Source organism: Oryctolagus cuniculus, chromosome 17 (genome assembly GCF_964237555.1).
Source record: "Oryctolagus cuniculus chromosome 17, mOryCun1.1, whole genome shotgun sequence".
Taxonomy (NCBI): domain Eukaryota; kingdom Metazoa; phylum Chordata; class Mammalia; order Lagomorpha; family Leporidae; genus Oryctolagus; species Oryctolagus cuniculus.
Genome location: NC_091448.1, coordinates 15,673,329 through 15,691,331, shown reverse-complemented (window position 1 = coordinate 15,691,331; position 18,003 = coordinate 15,673,329). Strand labels below are relative to the sequence as shown.

At 40.9% G+C, this 18,003-nt stretch overlaps 1 protein-coding gene across 15 annotated transcripts in view; it reads left to right on the top strand.

Moving 5' to 3' along the window:
* The first annotated feature begins 134 nt into the window (after window positions 1-134).
* Window positions 135-18,003, top strand: part of TANC2 (tetratricopeptide repeat, ankyrin repeat and coiled-coil containing 2) — a 438,885-nt gene continuing 421,016 nt past the window's right edge. For 12 of the 15 annotated variants that reach the window (XR_007911352.2, XM_051825098.2, XM_051825097.2 and 9 more), the window contains exon 1: window positions 135-274. The gene's annotated coding sequence lies outside the window, so the exon portion shown is untranslated. Of the gene's footprint in view, window positions 275-969; window positions 1,123-18,003 lie in introns of all 15 variants that reach the window. The other 3 variants (XM_051825086.2, XM_070060501.1, XM_051825094.2) reach the window with 2 other exon arrangements.

Sequence of the window (18,003 nt, the reverse complement as noted above, 5' to 3'; positions counted from 1 at the left end):
CGAGGCGGAGCGAGGCGCCCGCCGCCGCCGCCGCCGAGCTGAGGGGCGAGAGGCTGCCCCCGCGCCGCCGCTGACAGGAGGACCGCCGCGGGCTGTGCTCGCCGGCCGCGAGGCCCGCCGCGCCGCACCCGGGCGCAGAGCCGCCACGGGGCGTCGGGGGGCAGCGAGGTGCTCTGAGAGACGCGGGCGGCGCCGGCGGGCGGCGCGATTCTCACCGGAGACCCCGAGGGCTGGGGCTTGACCCCGACGTGCAGCGATCCCCTCAGAGCGGCAGGTAAGAGCCCGCGGGGACCGGGAGAGGAAAGGTCGCTTCGGTGACAGGGGCGTTCGCCCGCAACGCCTCGGCTCTGGGGAGAGGGGCGGGGGCGAGCGGGGAGACGGCGAGGTGGGCAGCGGCGTGCCTCCCTCCGGGGCCCAAGGCTGGCTCCGAACGTGGCACCAGGGTGGCTTCAGAGGGGTAGAGATCGGCCGCTTGGCTGTCACCGAAGGTGTCCTGGAATGTGGTACCTAGAGAGTGTCTGCATGCCGGGGACCCGGGATGAGATGCGAGGCACAGTGCTGAACGTGGCGGGGAATGTGGTGCAGAACGAGTTGCAAAATGTGCCCCCAGAATGCAGCATAAAAGTAGTTGTGAAACGTGCCAGGTAGGGCACAGGTTGGGCTGGCCTGTGTGTCGTTGGAATGCTCGGTGGAGGTGTTATTAGTGAAATTAGTAATTCCTCTGGGAAGGGAGGTGTGGTATAATAAAAGATTAATAAGGCTCATGGCTAAGATATTTTACTACGGGAAATCGAGAGCAGCTATGGTTAGCTGCCCCCCCTCCCCGAGATAAAGTATCCACGTGAAAGAAAAAAAAGCAAATTGTGGCTGGTTGTGAGATGGGAAAGAAAAAATAGGGCTGAAATAATTCCAAGCTTGGCCGTCAGCGTGTAGAGCTCTGATACAGTTGTATCCTGTCTTCTGTTCCAGGTGTGGAATGTTTAGAATGGTTTTCACAAGACATAAACAATGATAATTAACATTAGGAAGAAGATTTGGTGTTGTGGGTGTCCTTCTCTGCTCCTCTCCAGGAAAATTAAAGGAAAAAACCCCACAACCATACCAAACATCTTGATCATAATTGTGAGTTCAAGATCATTAGGCAAATGGAAATATTTTTCATATGTGCTCCTTTCTTGATTTTTGCATTAGGTGAAAATATCTGGAATGAGGAAAACAAAACAATATGGTGAACAAAAGGGATACATTTTCAGGCATTTTGCGAGGTTGGAGCCAAAAGCTAGTGCAGTGGTTAATTACAGAATGGCAGTGTGAAATATTCTTGTGTGTGGTTGGTGTTGGGACCGTGAGATAAGAAAAAAAGAAAAAGGAATACAGAAAATTGGCATAAAGAGCAACAACATGGAATCTGTCAGTGGAGCGCTTCTTGCAGCATTTCCCAGGTAGAACATCCTAGGAAATGTGAGCACAAAAACAAAATGTTCAATACTCCCTTTCTCTCCCTCCCCTCCCTCTCTGTTTATCCATATATGTATATGTGTGTATATATATGACATTATCCACATGCTACCAACATTGTGACTTCAATTTCAGAGCAACATCTGTGTTTAAAGAGGATTGTCAGAACATAGCTGGAATTTAAGAAGTAAGAAAAGACAGCTCGATGAGCTATTTATAATATCACTTATATGTATATATACAGTGAGTGTATATGTTGTGAAACAAAAGCAGAGATTATCTGGTTGGGTTCATTAGTATATATTTAATTGATGATGATTAACATCAACACTACTGGTTTTCATGTTTTATATTGTTGTTCTTGCAGATAATTTGAATTTCTTTTCTGATTATTCTTATTATAGTAATTTGCCAGATAAGCTGAAAATCCATACTGATGGGCTTCCCTTTGGATCCAAATTCAGACATTGAGGTTCATTTGCTTCAAAGACAAAACTGGGTTTTCCCTGGTGATTAATTTGGGTTTTTATTTTTCTCTATACATGCCTCCCTCACCTTGAGGCTCTGTTGGGGCTAAAGAAGAGAGGAAGGGCCAGAGAGAATAAAGAGCAGTTCTCTTGGGTCTTTCTGTTTTGTTCTGACTGTAAGCCATATGTACTGCCACCCCCTACTGTCTGTAGGAAGAGGTGTTGCAGAACCCCATTCTTTTCTTGTTATCACTGCCCCCTTGTGTAAGGGAAGAAATTGATAGTTGCACTTTTGGAAACCAATCCTCTCAGACTGTTATGGGTAGAATAGTTATGTCGATTTATTAATCACCTATTTTCCTTACAATTGCAGGGTTTTAAACTTACCGTTAATCAGGCTTCATATTTTATAGTCAGTAATTCAAATTGCTGAGAATATTTTCCATATGTTCAGAAAGATGGTACAAGACTAATAGTAGTAGTAGTTCTAAGAGCTCATATACATACATAGCACCTACTTTGCTCCAGTACTGTTATACGTGTTTTAATCAGGTCCAGTACCCTAGGGGGTATGTGCTTTTATTTGTGTTCTACAGATGAGAAACTGAAGTGCACAAAGGTTAATTAATTTCCGCAAGTATATATAGCTAAGGAATGGAAGACCTAAGTTTCAGTTTAGGAACATGGGCTCCAGATTCTTCACCAGTATACTATCAAGGGTGCTTCAAACAGGTACATGAAAAGATGAAATTAAAAAATAAGCTTATTTGGGTGCAAAAAAATGAAGTCCATGCATGATTTTTTCTTAATATACATTTGCTGTGAACTTTCTGAAGACCCTTCATATTAGTATAGACAAAGCCTAATTAAAATGCATATGCCCATCATAAAGCAAATACAGTTGATATGGGTAAACCTGGTACAACTCATGTAAATGTTAAACCTGTATATACACAAAAATATATTTATAAAGTGAACATTTCTCTTTATTTTTCAAGATTTTTTTTTTTTGAAAGGCAGAATTTGAATTAGAATTAGACAGGGAGGACAGAAAGAGATGTTCCATCTGCTGGTTCATTCCCCAAATGGCTGCAAAGGCCAAGGCCAAGCCATGACAAAGCCAGGAGCCAGGAACTTCTTCCAGGTCTCCCATGTGGGTGGCAGGGGCCCAAGTACTTGGGCCACATTCTGCTGCTTTCTCAGGTGCATTGTAGGGAACTGGATCAGAAGTAGAGCAGCCTGGACTTGAACTGGCACTCACACGGGATGCCAGTGTCTCAGGCGACTGCTTAACCTGCTGTGCCACAATGCAACTCCCTCCCCCCATCTAATTAGCAAATTGGTTTTTAATTTATTTCTGGAACTACATGTTTGAATAGAATCTACTTTTTATGTGATCAAGGAAATATGATGGTTTTGGATAAACTAGTGGTAAGTTGTCGCTCCCCCTCTTCGTGGAGGAACGACACAGGACCCTGCGTTGTTCTTTCGTCTGCTCGGCCCTTCCCGGGTTTGCTGCTGGTTCTTCCCGGGTTGGCTACCATCCCTTCCACCTCCGTGGAAGGGCGGTTCCCCCTGCCACTTTCCCCACTTCCGCGGGGGAGCGGCACACCGCCGGCCGGCTCTCTCGGGGGCTGCTCAGGTGTTCCTCTTAGATGTTCCCCTTAGATGTTCCTGGTGCATGTTGTCTCTCTCCTCCTTTATAGTCCTCTTCCACCAATCCCAACTCTGCTACCCACACGCCAAGTACGCTGCTCTCCTGCAATCAGGAGCAGGTCCTACAGTTTATTGGTTGAACTGGAGGCAGCTGTATAGAAGCTGTTTCCTCCTCTCCCAGCGCCATATTGTGGGAGAGCAGATGCATAGAATAAGTCTTAATTCCAGTAACTTAGTCTAGTCCGAGTTGCTCCCAGTTGCTCCCCACAGTAAGTCATGTTCAATTTTTTTTTTTTTTTTGACAGAGTGGACAGTGAGAGAGACAGAGAGAAAGGTCTTCCTTTTGCCATTGGTTCATCCTCCAATGGCTGCCACGGCCGGCGCGCTGCGGCCGGCGCACCTCGGCCGGCGCACCGCGCTGATCCGATGGCAGGAGCCAGGTACTTATCCTGGTCTCCCATGGGGTGCAGGGCCCAAGGACTTGGGCCATCCTCCACTGCACTCCCTGGCCACAGCAGAGAGCTGGCCTGGAAAAGGGGCAACCGGGACAGAATCCAGTGCCCCGACCGGGACTAGAACCTGGTGTGCCGGTGCCACAAGGCGGAGGATTAGCCTAGTGAGCCACGGCGCCGGCCCAATTGTTTTGATATAGTATTTGTGTGTGCATAGTATACACACACACAAACACACACACATCTGTCTTTAAAAGTACCGGTAAACCTTTACTACTAGTTTTCCCTAGGAAAATTAAGGAGATTTTATCAGATATTTTTCTTCAAACTCACATTTCTATGGTCTCTATTTTATTTATGTTAAAATGTTATTAGCAAAAATGGGTTGGATGCACATATACATTTGGTTTCTTCCACAAACAGATGTTTGCTCAGATTTTTCTCACACTTATATGTTGTTTTATGGCTATTGACTACATAGGAAATAATATTTGTAAGCATGTATAATGTATAAAGAATAACAATGTAGCCAATATCCATATACCTTTCACTCAGTTTAATAACACAAGTGTACTATTTATTTTCTTCTCTTAGACAAATTCTTTTTGTCATTCCTTTAAACAGAAAACTTTCCTGATTATCAAACATCTTACGTAACTAAAAACTCCTTTGTTTTTATATATAAATTTGTTGATATGGGAATTCCATATAATCTGATTATGGCTAAAACTTATTCAGGATATATGTTTACCTATAATTTAGAATTTTTAATAAATTGTCATAGACTCGGACTATACTCTGTGTTTGTAGTTCATTTTGGCATACTTCTCTTGTAAAACCCAATTTGGTTTACATCTTTATGAGAAATACTAACATTGTTAAAACTTAATAATTATTTCCTTTTTCCATAATTAATTCTTGACTGTCTCCTTTTCCCCCATTTCTCCTTAAGTGGCTTTGCTTTTTCAGTGTTTTCTAAATGAGTTTGTGAAATTTGAGTAGAGAGGGAAGAAGATCCTTTCTAGAAAGAAATATCCTGACCCTATGGTTCCAAAGGAGGATTATAGATATGGTTTCTGCTTATTGGGTATATGACAGAACAATTATGCAAACAATACATTAAAATTCTCTTATTGTTATATTTCTTCCTCTTTAAGTAGAATTAAAATTGAATCTGAGACACACTGATTGGGCATCTAGTTGAATTACACTGGACTGAATTTACCCAGAATCATTGATGTTAGCTAGAATATTCTTGTTGACAGTACTCAGATTTTATTTCAAGAGGTTAGATCGGGCTGTTGCAGATGGCTGCTTACTTTTCTAGCACTAGTCTAATCAAGGAAACAAATATTAAATAATTTGGAAACCTCTTAAGTTATTTGAATGTTTCTCCTTTTTCTGAATGAATACTTAGCATTGTCATATTTGCTTAATGTACCTATAATCATTAAATAGTTTTTGACTATTAAAAAGCTTATTTAACCAAAAGATTGATATTAAATATACATGACCCAACTTTTATGTCATAGTATTATTTCTTTGCTGAACAGCCATTATTATGCTTATTCCAGGGCTTCTAATATGATACTATTTTCTTGTATTAGTACCATTCCAGTATTGTTCTGTTGTCCACTATTTGCCATATCCACACATTCATCTGTTCAATAGATGTGGAAAACATTCAACCCATGGGCCATATAAGGTCGGCAGATTCAGTTGGTCTGGCACTGTCAAGGCAACTGCAGGAGAAACTTGGATAGATCTATAGCAAACTATTTTTAAAATAGATAATTTTGTATGGCCCACAAATGATGTTGTAAATATCCAGATGACCCTAGGCAGAGAAAAGTTTCCTCATCCTTGAGTCAAGTTTCATAAAGGGATCAAATCTCCCACAATACTCCTTTGACATGTCTACTACCATTTAATTATTTTTTTTAAGATTTGTTTATTTAAAAGACAGACTGACGGAGAAAGAGAAAGATCTTCCATATGCTGGGTCATTCTCTAGATGTTTGCGATGGCTAGGGCTGGGCCAGGCCAAAGTCAGGAGACAGGGATCCAGCCACGTCTCCCAGGTGGCTGCAGGGGCTCAAGCATTTTGGCCATCTTCTGATGCTTTCCCAAGAGCATTAGGACGGAGCTGGACTGGTCATGACACAGCTGGGTCTTAACTGGCCCTCTGACAGGATGGCAGTGACACGAGGGGCAGTTTAACGTGCTGCATCGTGATGGCGGCCCACAGTCATTTCAGTCACAACTTGGTGTCTATAAATGATCTTCAACTTCGGGTGCGGCTGAGCTTTACTCATGATGTCTGCTTGATGGGCTCAGAGATTCCTTGAACCAAATGCTGTTATCATTTATAGAAAAGGCACAATATAAGTATGCTATACAAATAAAGTTTGTTATAATACCATGAAGACTATTAGTTTATTTGAATAGTATCTTTTGTAGTAACATATTAGATGAAGATTGTTTTAGATTGTTTAAAAATGCAGCAATAAGTGTATGTGTGATGGAGAGTACGTATATATATCCCTGATGAGTCACTTGCAAAAGCCATATAGAGAAATAGGTTAAAAGAAGAGCTTAAGTACTTACGGCTGTATTTTCCCATGCAGTGGTCCTATTTCTTCTAGAAGATTTTTGAGTAGTTAAGATTCAAGGTGGAAAACAAGAAATTTGGGTCTGAATTTTAGAAGGCTAAAGCAGATTGAGGATGCAATAGGTGAGACAAGTTTCTGAGAGGCATCTTTCTTACTTCAGAAAGTTCTAATTAAGTAATTATAGTACCATAATTATTTCTGGGAACAACTTTTTCTAATAGATCAGTTTACTAAAAAAAACTGCATAAATGTGAAAACTGTGGAAAGTGTCAGATAAGTTAATTTGTAAAGTTTGAAGGGAGGGAGAGAAATAAATTAATAATTAATTAATAACCCACCCACTGGTTCATTCCCCCGATGTTAACACCAGGTTGCACTGCAGACTCAATCCAGGTCTCCCACATGGATGGCATAGACCCAGCTACTTGGGATTACCTACTGCTTCTCAGGGTGTGAATAAAAGGAAGTTGGAATCTGTATTGGAGCCAGGACTTTAACTCAGGCTCTCTAACATGGAATGTAGCCATCACAAATGCATCTTTTTTTTTTTTAAAGGTTTATTATTTATTTGAAAGGCAGACTGACAGAGAGGGGAAAGGAGGGAGGGACAGAGAGAGAGAGAGAGAGACCTTCCATTCACTGGTTCATTCTTCAAATGGCCCCAGTGGCTGGAGCTGGGCCAGGCCAGGAGCTTGGAACTCCATCTATATCTCCCACGTGGGTTTCGGGGCTCAACTACTTGGATCATCTTCCACTGCTTTACTAGGTGCATTAGAAGGGAGCTGGTTCAGAAGCCAAGCAGCTGGGGCTCAAAATGGCACACCAACATGGGATGGAGCATTGGGATGCTGGTGTCACAAGTAGTGGCTTAATCTACTGTAGCACAACATCAGCCCCCAATGCGGTATTTTTTTTTTAAGGTTATTTTATTTATTTGAAAGAGGGTTACAGAGAGAAGTAGAGACACAGAGAGAGAGAAGTCTTCCATCTGCTAGTTTCTCCCCAAATAGCTGCAATGGCCAGTTGGAGTTAGGCCAATCAGAAGCCAGGAGCCCGGAGCTTCTTCCAGGTCTCTCATGTGGATGTAGGGGCCCAAGCACTTGGGTCATCTTCCACTGCTTTCCCAGGCCATAGCAGAGAACTGGATTGAAAGTAGAGCAGCCGAGACTCAAACCGGCGCCCATGTGGGATGCTGGCACCACAGGCAGAGACTCAGCCTACTGCACCACAGCGCCAGCCTCTCTCATCTATTATTTTTTAAAGATTTTATTTATTTGTGAGGTAGGGTTACAATGAGAGGGAGAGACAGAGAGAAAGGTCTTCCTTCCATTGGTTCACTCCCCAGATGGCCACAATGGCTGGAGCTAAGCCAATCTGAAGCCAGGAACCAGGTGCTTCTTTCTGGTCTCCCATGCGGGTTTAGGGGCCCAAGCACTTGGGCCATCTTCTACTGTTTTCCCAGGCCATAGCAGAGAGCTGGATTGGAAGAGGGGCAGCTGGGACTAGGACTGGCACCCACATGGGATGCTGGTACCGCAGGCAGAGGCTCAGCCTACTGCACCACAGTGCCGGCCCCTCATCTGTTATTTTTGATATTAGCATAGTTAATACTTAGCAGGTGATTATTATCTACTTATTGACAGTTGTCTCAGTTTTGCCTTTGAAACCTCACTTCTTGGAAAATTAGAAGAAATGCTAGGCATCAGGAGATAAGTTTAGAGAAATACATGTATATACATAGGTACATACACCATCTAAAATACTATACAGTTAACTGCTGGTCTGTCATTAAAAATAATATGTTTCCCAGGGTGACAAAAGGAAGATAGAAGTTTCTGTATGTGAATTTTGCCAAATTAGTTTCTTTGTATATTACTGGGATTGGAAAACTATACTCTGGGCTGGCACCGTGGCTCACTTGGCTAATCCTCTGCCTGTGGCGCCAGCACCCTGGGTTCTAGTCCTGGTTGCTCCTCTTCCAGTCCAACTCTCTGCTGTGGCCCAGGAGTGCAGTGGAGGATGGCCTAAGTGCTTGGGTCCCTGCATCCGCATGGGAGACCGGGAGGAAGTACCTGGTGCCTGCCCTAGCGGCTATTAGGGGAGTGAACCAACGGAAGGAAGACCTTTCTCTCTGTTTCTTTCTCACTGTCTATAATTCTCTCTCTGTCTCTCTCACTGTCTAACTCTGCCTGGCAAAAACAAAAAAAAAAAAAAAAAAAACAAAACTATACCCTGGCCAAATCTATCTCATTTCTTAAAAAAAAAAAAAAAAAAAAAAGATTTATTGATTGTTATTTGAAAGGCAGAGCATCAGAGTTGGGGGATCAATGAAAGAGATCTTCCATTTGTTGTCTTTGCTACCCAAATGGCTTCAACAGCCTGGACTGGGCCAAGCTAAAGCCAAGAGCCAGGAACTCCATCTGTGTCTCCCACATGGGCAGCAGGGGCTGAAATACTTGGGCTATCTTCTGCTGCCTTCCCAGGCGCATGAGCAGGGAGCTGTATCAGAAGTGGAGCAGACAGGACTCAAACCAGTGCTCCTGGAGTTGCAAGTGATAGCTTAACCCATTGCACCACAATGTCAGCCCCCGTTGTCTGTTTTTGAATGATCTACAAGTCAAGAATGTTTTTACATTTTTGAAAGGTTGAAACAATATCAAAGAGTAATATTTCACAACATGTGAAAAATTAAAGAAAATTTAAATTTCAGGGCCTATGAAGTTTTATTGGAATATATAATTTATTTCCATGTTGGCAATGGGTATTTTTGGGTATAGTAGCAGAATTGAGCAGTTTCTGAGACCATATAACCCACAATGCCTAAATATCTGCTGTCTGGCTCTTTACAGAAAAGGCTTGTCAGTCCTTGATTTATTGTATAGTTTATGCCGATTACATGTCATGTGTTGGGGATGTACCAGCCACGACTGTTGAAGGCCCTTCAGTTGCCTCTATTTACTGAGAAAAGATTGGCTACTTTTTCTCAGTTCTGATTTATATGACAGGTCTCTGTTGTATCTCCTTATGATATCCTTATTATGTCTGACTGAAAAAGTTTCTGACAGTGTGTTATTAGATTCTACTTAGTTTTTAAAAATTTATTTGAAATTTCATGCACACACATGCGCACACTGCACAGGCAGACAGGCACACACACAAAGAGCTGCTATCCACTGGTTCACTCCCCAGATGCCTACAACAGCATGGGGAGTAGGGGAAGGGGAGAGGGGCTGAAGCTAGGCACTCAATCCGGGTCTTCCACAGGGCTAACTGGAACCCTAAATACTTGAGCCATCAGCTTTGCCTCTCAGGGTATGCATTTGCAGGAAACTGGAATCAGGAGCTGGATCCAGGGCACAAGATTGAATCTGGTGATTCTCATAGGAGATGTAGGCATTCCAGTTGGCATCTTGATCGCTAGGCCAAGTGCCTGCCCCAGATTCTACATTTTAAAAGAATTCCACGTGGACAGGGGTTTGGAGCACAGTATATAAGAGGTAATTTTTCTTTGCTTGGATCTCAGTCTTTGACATGCATATTTTATATAAAAAGTTGTATTTTTTTATTTATTTTTTATTTTTATTTTTTGACAGAGTGGACAGTGAGAGAGAGATAGAGAGAAAGGTCTTCCTTTATCGTTGGTTCACCCTCCAGTGGCCACTGCGGCCGGCGCACTGTGCTAATCCGAAGCCGAGAGCCAGGTGCTTCTCCTGGTCTCCCATGTAGGTGCAGGGCCCAAGCACTTGCGCCATCCTCCACTGCACTCCCGGGCCACAGCAGAGAGCTGGCCTGGAAGAGGGGCAACCAGGACAGAATCTGGCGACCCGACCAGGACTAGAACCTGGTGTGCTGGCGCCTCAATGCAGAGGATTAGCCTATTGAGCTGCGGCGCCGGCCAAAAGTTGTATTTTTAAAAACCTTGATTTTATAAAGTAACTTGTCATGCAGATACCTTGTGTGTAAGATATAAAAGTTGACTTAAGTAGTTATGTTGGAAAAATTGGGGAATTTTTATGAATTGTATTAACTCATTTAAATATTTGCTGACTACCTACTATGTACCTTGGCTTCAAAAATTTGTGGAAAATGCAGCTAAAAGTTGCAAATTTTCTTGATTTTTTGAAGGTTCCTTGTAAAAATAGTTCACTACTGTGCCTTTCAGCTGAAAATAGAAATTAAATATTTTTATTAAGTCAAAGCTAAAATTTTAAGTCAGAAATTTGTTCCTAAATATTTCTTCTATCTCTGGGAAAATGTAGTTTTTTAAAAAATATGTTGCATAGTGTTAATGTTTCCTACTTCCCTAAAATTTTACTAGTCACTGTTGATTAAATTTTGCTGTTTTCTTTACATGGTGAAGACATTATAAAAAGGAAGACAGGGGGCTGTAAAGAATCCACCTGTTGTGCTGGCGCTCCATATGAGCGCCTGTTCAAGTCCTGGATACTCTGCTTCCCATCCAGCTCTTTGCTAATGTGCCTGGGAAAGCAGCAGAGGATAGCCCACGTCTTTGGGTCCTTGCACCCACATGGGAGACCTGGAAGAAGCTCCTTGCTCCTGGCTTTTGAATCTGCCCAGCTCCTGCCATTGTGTCCATTTGGGAGAGTAAACCAGAGATGGAAGATCTCTTTCTCTGTTTCTGCCTCTCTGTCTCTGAAACCCTGCTTTTCAGATAAAATAAATAAATCTTCAAAAAAGGGAAGGCAATGATTTATATATTTCTTTTTATAAATATCAGCAAGTATTACAGGCATAAAATTTGGGAAGTAGGTGAGCAGTAATGGAAAAATTTTATTATTCCAAATGAATTTTTGGGTAGGTAGCCATGCATGTTTCCTTTCTGTAGTGCAGTGGTAGCATTATTATATGATGACATCTCTCATTGTAAAGACTGACAACATGCAAAATCTGGCAGCAGTTTTGAATTGCTTGAGAACTCCCTATCCCCACCTATGAGTCCAGTTGTATAAATGGATTAGTTATTGAAGTTGAAATAGGAATAAGTATGTAGAGGTGATTTAGTAGTTGTAGGCTTGGAGAATATGCTTCAAACCTCTGGAAATATCCTGTGCTTAAATGAAGGCAGATGCTTCTTAGCTCTTTGTTCTTGATCTTGTGTGGGGGTATCCCATCATTTCTAGCTCTACTTGTTAAAATTTGGTAAGACAAAGCTAGTCAGGGTATGGAAGCTTGGTAGATATTTGTTATTGTAATCTAGGATTCTATTTCTGTTCACATTCCATAGAATCTTGTAGGACTAGCTGGGGTTGTGAATTAGAGTGTATGAAGGTAATTAGCTTTAGTATATGTGGATTGAAGACTTATTAGAGCACATAAACAACTAACTAGCCAATTGCATATACCAAATCCTGCTTCAGCATGGAAGACTCGTAGCTCTTCCTTTTTAGGGATTTAAAGAGGAATGAGAGACTTCCTTTGGAAGTTGTTATTCAGACATTCCATATTATGGGATGAAAATACTGTTATTCAGTTGTGGGAAGCTTTGAGATTTTGCAATGACAAGACCAACCATATAATAAAACATAAATTTGTGAGTGCTGAATCATGAAAAATGGATTTGAATTCCTGCTCTGTCACTTACTGGTTATGCGCATAAAGAGCTAAAACCCATCTTGCTGGAGTTTAATGATGCCAAAATGAAATAATATGAGTGAAAATCCTTAGAACAAAGTCTAGTCTTTAATAAATGATCATTTTTATTAGACTTGGGAAGTGTCCTTATGTCTCTAGCTTCTTCCCTTGATTTGTTCCTGGCATTGTCAGTCTTGCTTTTCTTTATTATCTTGTGTTGCCCCTTTTCAGACTTTTAAAGTCTTCAAAAACACCCATGGTAGTTTGGCTATGAAATTATTTTATTTGTATCCTAATTTTTTAAATAATGGAATTGATCAGAGCTGAAAGTTTTTGAATAGCTATAAACTTAAAATCCGAGATACTGCTGGACACTCTCCATAATACACTTCTTATTGGAGTATTTCCCTTTAAACGTCACAAACTTGACACATGTGAAAGTAATTTTTAATCTCTTCTATAAGCATTCCTTGTGACAATGAGCCCTTTATAATATTTTTTTCAGTTTGAACATGTTAATGTTTTCAACTTTAACAAACGTTTCTCATTTTTGTAAATAACAGCTGGAACTTTGCTTTCTTTCCATGCTCTATGTTGACAGCTTTTTTGTGATATTTCAAGAATTTCTATGTGACTTGCTTGGATTCTATGTGAATTTCTGGCTTGCTTGGATGATTGGTTTGTTTTTGTGATCTCTGCCTGCTTAAGGCTTACCTATTTCCAGTGGAATACCTGGCCCTCTTTCTAGAGTATAGATAACAAGCTAACTCCTCAGATGCTCATCTTTCCTAAGCCTCAGTCATTTCTGTAACACTGTATCAGTTTCTTCTAATCTGTGTATCAATGTTATAATTCTTTATTGAATATTTTTCTTTGAATAGACAACTCATTTTCTTTTCATTTTATCCTTAGTTGTCATAATCTCCATGAAGTGGTTAGTTTGTGCTAGTTATAAAATAAAAGTAAATTCACCCTTGAGATAATGTGCTTAATATATATACTTGGAAAAGTCACTTATGTGTAACTTTGGTTCCAGACTGGGTTATTTTGTATTTTTAAATAAATGAATTTCCTAGTAATTCTTTTTTGTCTTTGGATGTGTTAAAGGTAGGCATTTATTAGTTGTTAATTATCATTACTTAAAGTTGGCAACTGCTATTTCTCTCCCCTCCTTCATTCTCTCTCTCTCTCTCTTTCTCTCTTTTTTGACAGGCAGAGTTAGAGTGAGAGAGAGAGAGAGAAAGGTCTTCCTTTTGCCGTTGGTTCACCCCCCCAAGTGGCTGCTACAGCTGGTGCGCTGCGCTGATCCAAAGCCAGGAGCCAGGTGCTTCCTCCTGGTCTCCCTTGCGGGTGCAGGGCCCAAGGACCTGGGCCATCCTCCACTGCCTTCCCAGGCTACAGCAGAGAGCTGGACTGGTAGAGGAGCAACTGGGACAGACCCCTGCGCCCCAACCGGGACTAGAACCCGGGGTGCCGGCGCCGCAGGCGGAGGATTAGCCTAGTGAGCCATGGCGCCGGCCCTCTATGCCTTCTGAGAGCACTCTCAGTTTTCTGCAAAATTTCAATTATTTTTAACTTCTATACTTTACTTACTCTTACTGAAACCTGGCTTTCCTCCTGGGGACACTCCCCCCCCACCCCCAAGAGAGTTCTTTAGTGATGGCTTTTCCTTTGGAGAACAAAGATGTTCTCTTTGCTTCTCATTGGTGTGTCTGAACTTCTTCTGGGTTCATTGTCATTATCCTAACGACTCTAGTTGTAATTATTATGATTCAAATATTTAAACAAGTGATCCTTCTGTTACTTTGGCCTCTTGACTTCCTCTCCTCTGGTGATCATGTCTTTTGCCTTAGTCATTCACTTATGTGACATAGCCTGTGCAGATCTTCAGTGCATCTGCATCAGCTAGGGAGCTCTGAAAAATTGTAGATGCTTCTGCACTGTGAAGTTTCTGCTTAATTTATTGTGAGATATTTTGATATTCTGTATATCTTCTGTTCCTCTTTAAAGTTTCACAAGTTTTAACATTCATTAATAATTCTTATTGAAATTAATTACTACTTGGATGTTTGCAAAGTGATGCTTCTCTTACACAGCTGTTTTGACTATTTGTAAGAGTAAGCCTGGGACTTACTCCCAAAGAAATTGATTTGGTTAGTTTGAGATTTGGCCTAGAATATGATTTTTAATAATTTTCTAAGATGACTTTAATATGTAGCCAGGATTGGGAGAATTAATTATTTTTGTAATTATTTTTGTTATATATAATTATTCTTGTTATTATTTTGTAATTATTATTTCTATTGCCTTAGAATTAATTATTGCTAACAACTACAACTTTTGTAATATCGCTTTCTGACATTTTACTCTGAGTTGCCACCTGCTGCTTTTCTGGCTCATTTTTAGTACCAAGCAGTCTTAATTCTGATCTGTTTGCATGTACCACCTTTTTTGTTCCACGGTATCCTCTTATCCTCACTTCCTTTTCCAATTAGTTGAATTCTAATAGTCCACAATTACAGTTACTCCCCTGAGTCTATTCTCAATCCCCTTGAGCTCTCTTCCTTGGTTATTTTTGCCTGGCGAAAACTAAATTGGTGAAAACTAAATCTCCCTATTTTATGCCTGTAAACTTGTTAGGTGAGCATGACTGGAGCAAAATAACTATGTTGACTTTAAATACTTGGCCAGAATCCAGTGACTTTAAATTCATTGTTTAAATTTTAAATTCATTGTTACCTAGTGGTTCCACTGTATTATTCTAGTTTTTTCACACTTTCATTCTTTTAGATCAGAGGTGGGAATGTCTGCCCGTGGGCTGTATAAGGCTCACAAAATCATTTGGTCTGGTCCTGCCAAGGCAACTGCAGATGAGATTCAAAATTCAATAAATATGTAATGGCTTAATTTTTAAAAAATATTTATTTATTTATTTGAAAGTCAGAGTTACACACAGAGAGAAGGAGAGGCAGAGAGAGAGAGAGAGAGAGAGAGAGAGAGAGATGTCTTCCATCTGCTGGTTCACTCCCCAACTGGCTGCAATGGCTGGAGCTGCGTTGATCCAAAGCCAGGAACCAGGAGCTTCTTCTGGGTCTCCCACACAGGTGCAGGGGCGCAAGCTCTTGGGCCATCTTCCATTGCTTTCAGGCCATAGCAGAGAACTGGATAGGAAGTGGGGCAGCCAGGACTCAAATCGGCATTCATATGAGATGCCAGCACTGCAGGTGGTGGTGGCCTTACCCACTATGCCACAGCGCCAGCCCCAGCTTATTTTTTGAGTTGATAATTTTGTGTGGCCAGTTGAATAATGTGATAAATGTCCAAAAGGCTCTTGGCAGAAAAATGTTTCCCCACCCCTGTTTTAGATGCTTGTATCTTTCCTTTGCACTCAGATTTTCAACATTTTCTTTTCCATCCTCTTTTTCTCAGTGACCTGTTTTACTAAAAATATAGAAATGATCTTCTCACCACCTATGTTACTTGAATTCACTGTCTTTTCCTTTATTAAAGGCCGTCCCTTCCAGTTGTCCATTTGAGCTCACCACCTTTTGCTTTTCAATAACATTATTCTTATAATTTTTCTTTTCTCATTTTCTGGATCACTGTCAATAGCATAAAAAGACAGTTCAATTTCATTCATCTAAAAGAAACTTCTCATTTTTTTTTAAAGATTATTTATTTGAAGGGCAGAGTTACAGAGAGAGGCAGAGAGAGATCTTGCATCTGCTGGTTCACTTCCCCAAATGGCCTCAATGGCCAGAGCTGGGCTGGTCAGAAGCCAGGAGCCACGAGCTTCTTCTGGGTCTCCCACTTGTGTGCAGGGGCCCAAGGACTTGGACCACCTTTCAAGAAACTTCTCTTAGTTTTACTTATTCGTAAGGTACACCTCATTTCTTGTCTCATTTATACTAAACTCTGCAATATCAGTTATTTTTGTTCACCTACCCAATTCTGTCTCCCTTTGTCTTATAGTTTTATTGAGGGGTAATTTATATATACAACCATTGTAAATCTAAAATAGGTAGAGTTGTATGGCTATCACCATGATCCAATTTTAGTATATTTCCATCCACCCTCTAAACTGACAGCCCAAGGCATCTGCTGAGCTGCTTTTTGCTTCTATAAATTGACCTTTGTATAAATAGAATCATACAATATGTAATCTTTTGCTTCTGGCTTTTTTTCCTTAGTGTTATTTTTTTAGGTTAATCTATATTGAGCATGTATCAGTATTTCAGTCCATTTTATTTCTGAATATTATTCCACTGTATGGATATGCCACATTTTGTTTATTTATTCACCAAATGGATGTTTAGGTTGCTTCTAATATTTGGCTTTTATGAATGATGCTGTTGTAATTATTAAAGTACAAGCTTTGGTGTGGATAGCTGTTTTATTTTCTCTTTGGTACATTTATAATAGTGGAACTGCTGGGTTTGTAATCCATTTTGGGTTAATTTTTGTGTATAATGTGAGGTAAAGGTCTTACCTTGAGTTTTCCTGCATATACAGATAGCCAAATGCTCTAACACAATGTGTTGAAAAAATTATCCTTTCTTCCATTGAATTTTCTTGGCACCATTGTTTTAAATCAATATCTGTGATATACAGAAAGCTTGCTTCCTGTGTTTGTCTCACCACCTGGGACTTCCTGTTAGATCACTCAGATAATCTATTAGCTGATTGCTTGCTCCAGACAAGACTACATCCTTGGGCTAGTGGAGATGCTGGCCTTCCATGTTCTCTAATTGCTTCCTATCAGGGTTCAAACAACATCAATTCACTCACATTGAAATGTTCTCTTGACCTTACTTCTTCCTCCAACTACTGCCTGATTTCTGTGTTCCATTTTGTAGCAGACTCAAGCATTGTTTGTAATCCTCACTACTCCAGTGCGTTTCTTAAACCTTTCCCCTCCAGTGCCTTTCTTAAACCTTTTATTTTGAAGTGAAAACATACACAAATGTTGCAAAAATGAAATTTTGTGATATGAGTTATTATTATGCCTATGTACATTTTTTTTCTGAATCATTTGAGAATAAGTTATAGTCAGCATGTGTTTATACCTGAAAACTACACTATTTGTTTCCTAAGATCAGGAGCATTATCATATAATTCAAAAGCAGGACATTTAACATTGATCTAATTCATAATTGATAGTCCATCTTCCATTTTTGTCTTTTCTGCCTGTATTTTTTTTTTTTATGATTTGTTTATTTACTTGAGAGGCAGTTACAGACAGAGAGAAGAGACACAGAGAGAGGTCATCCATCCATTGGTTCACTCCCCAAATGGTTGCAACGGCCAGAGTTGGGCCAATGCAAAGCCAGGAGTCAGGAGCTTCATGTAGGTCTCCCACGTGGGTGCAGGGGCCCAAGTGCTTGGGCCATCATCAACTGCATTCCTAGGCCATCAGCAGGGAGCTGGAGTGGGAGTGGAGCAGCTAGGACTCAAACCAGCACCCATATCTGGCACCGTAGGCAGATGCTTAACCTACTACACCACAGCATACTCTGCCAGTATGTTCTTAACGCATTATCCCCCCAGTCCAGGATTCATTCCAATATCATGCATTGCATTTTGTAGGGGATTTCGTTATCTTTAATCTGGAACAGTTCTCAGCCCCTCCAGTGCTTCTTGGCATTGACACTTTTTTGAAGACTATAACAGTTATTTGGTAGTCTTTACTCTTGACTTGATTTCTCCGTTTCTTCAGGTTATGTGTTTGGAGGCAGGATTACTATATAAGTGATACATGTTTTTCTT